This window comes from Penaeus monodon, chromosome 12, assembly GCF_015228065.2.
Source record: "Penaeus monodon isolate SGIC_2016 chromosome 12, NSTDA_Pmon_1, whole genome shotgun sequence".
Taxonomy (NCBI): domain Eukaryota; kingdom Metazoa; phylum Arthropoda; class Malacostraca; order Decapoda; family Penaeidae; genus Penaeus; species Penaeus monodon.
This window is the reverse complement of record NC_051397.1, coordinates 7370194-7372294: the sequence shown is the minus strand read 5'-3', so window position 1 is coordinate 7372294 and position 2101 is coordinate 7370194. Positions and strand designations below refer to the sequence as shown.

The window sequence follows — 2101 nt, the reverse complement described above, 5'->3', positions numbered from 1 at the left end:
TGGCGGAAATATAATCAAACGTCACCTCGAACTTGATAAGGATTTTTGGTCGTGATCTAACCTTCTCGAACGTGTTTTGTGTTTAAATTTCAATATCTGATGGATATCTTGACTAAAATCATATTACGGCGAATGTTGAAGTCGTATTTTGTCTATGTATGTAAATCCGGATGATACACAGTCTGATTTAACAATTTTAAGCATCTTTCTCAACAAACTTCTTTTTTTTTCTTAAATGAAAAAGAAAATCGACTTTGTGTATATCACCGATTCCACATCTTAGCTCTCTAAGTCGACGCTGCGACATATTTAGACCATGGAAGATAACTATTTTCTTCCGCGTTGAAATCCCCGTCGGAAACGCATTCACGTCGCCAAAGTAAATCCACGAGCGCGCGCAGGTGAAGACGATAAGAAAGCACACTTTGCGATAAACCGTCGCTCCTTCCTTACCTCTTCGACCTTGGGCTTGGCACTGGCACTTCTGCTCTTCGCGGACACTTGCACTGTCTCACAATTTTATAAAGAGTCACTTGTCAGCGGCACGGCGAGAGAGAGAGAACTACACAGAAGTTCCACAGAAGTCCCACAGCGTTTTTACACAGTGGCTTTGCTGGGAGCGGTGTGCCTGCCTAAGGTTCCTTCCACTGCGGCACTGCACACTCAACTGAAGATTCCCTGCTCAGGTCTGGTCCTCATAACGTCTTCGCGGACGCCCCCCAACCCCACCCCACGACACACCTTCTGAAGGGGGGGTTGGAGACCTGACGGAGGGGGGAGACAGACGAATGCTGTGGCTCCTCCTCCTCTTCGGCAGGCGACGGGGCAACAAAGGCACAAGGCATTAGGTACTCCCATAGCGTCTACGACACTTCCATGCCCTTTCTCCCCGGAGGTGGTCACTACCTGAACTTGATCGTGAAGGAAATGCCATTCGCCATAAGGGTGCTTTGCCGTTAAATTTTGCGGCGATTCGACCTCTACCGGAATCGCAGGAAGCCCTAACCCCTCTGACCGTCCGTAAGGTCGCTTTCGTGTTTGCTTATCGGAGATTTCCGCCCTTTGGAACGTGAGTGAAGAAGCTCCCAAAGAACTTCCAATATGGAGGAGGGTGGTGTGTGTGCGGCTACCGATCCAGTTAACCCGCAAGGCTCAAATCTCTATCTTACACCAGGCGAATCTCAACCATACAACCACGCTGGCTATAGCACGGGACAACACCTGTTCTAAGGGCGATTTTCCCATTGAAGGAGGTGTCGGCGTGCACCTTACGAGCAGCGGTTGGTGTCACGAAACGGGCCGTTCACCCCGAAGGAGGAAGCTAGCGGTAGAAAGGACGGCCGACGAGGCATAGTTGCCGATTGTGGATTCAAAACAAAACCATGACCAAAGTCTCTTTATTCACCACTCGTCTGTTCTTATCCATCATATTATCCTTGGTGAGAATATGATAACACACCTCGTATTAAGTAAATAGATTGCATTCGTTGAAGAAATCAGTGAGAATAAAACAAATTGAAAAAGACAAACGGGCAACTGAGCTACGGTTTCGTCCATCTTCCGAGTCCGGCACTTGGCAGTCTCGGCTGGACCTCAAGCCGGTGTGGAAGGGAATTCTGTGATCTCCGATCCTTTGAATCTATAAAAGAGACGGGAGGGGAAAAAAGGAAGCGAAGGACCAGAAGAAGGGGGGGAAAATCGAATATAGTTATAATATACGGGATTTACTTCACATTGAACACTAATCTCATATTCATCCAGAACGACATATTAAACTAACCCATAACCACAAATCGCGAAATTTTTATTCCAATATAATATAAAAAAGAGAGAAAAAAAAACACTAATCACCCAATCTTGCTCTTATACATCCTCTCCCTCTCTCCCTCCTTCTCCCACTCCCTCCTTCTCCCACCCTCCTTCCTATCCCTCCCTCCTTCTCCCTATCCCTCCCTCCTCCTCCCACTCCCTCCTTCTCCCACCCTCCTTCTCCCTCCCTCCCTCCCTCCTTCTCCCTATCTCTCCCTTGTCCCTCCCTCCTTCTCCTACCCTCCCTCTCCTCCCTCCCCCCCCACCCCAGACCCCACCCACGCCAAGCGCC

The 2101-nt window shown here is 48.7% G+C and overlaps 1 protein-coding gene across 2 annotated transcripts in view; it reads right to left on the bottom strand.

The window, feature by feature from the left end:
- Positions 1 to 669, bottom strand: part of LOC119579234 — a 44543-nt gene extending 43874 nt beyond the window's left edge. Inside the window, exon 1 of one of the 2 annotated variants that reach the window (XM_037926973.1) lies at positions 454 to 669. The gene's annotated coding sequence lies outside the window, so the exon portion shown is untranslated. The remainder of the gene's footprint in view (positions 1 to 453) is intronic. The other variant, XM_037926972.1, reaches the window with a different exon arrangement.
- Positions 670 to 2101: the final 1432 nt, after the last annotated feature.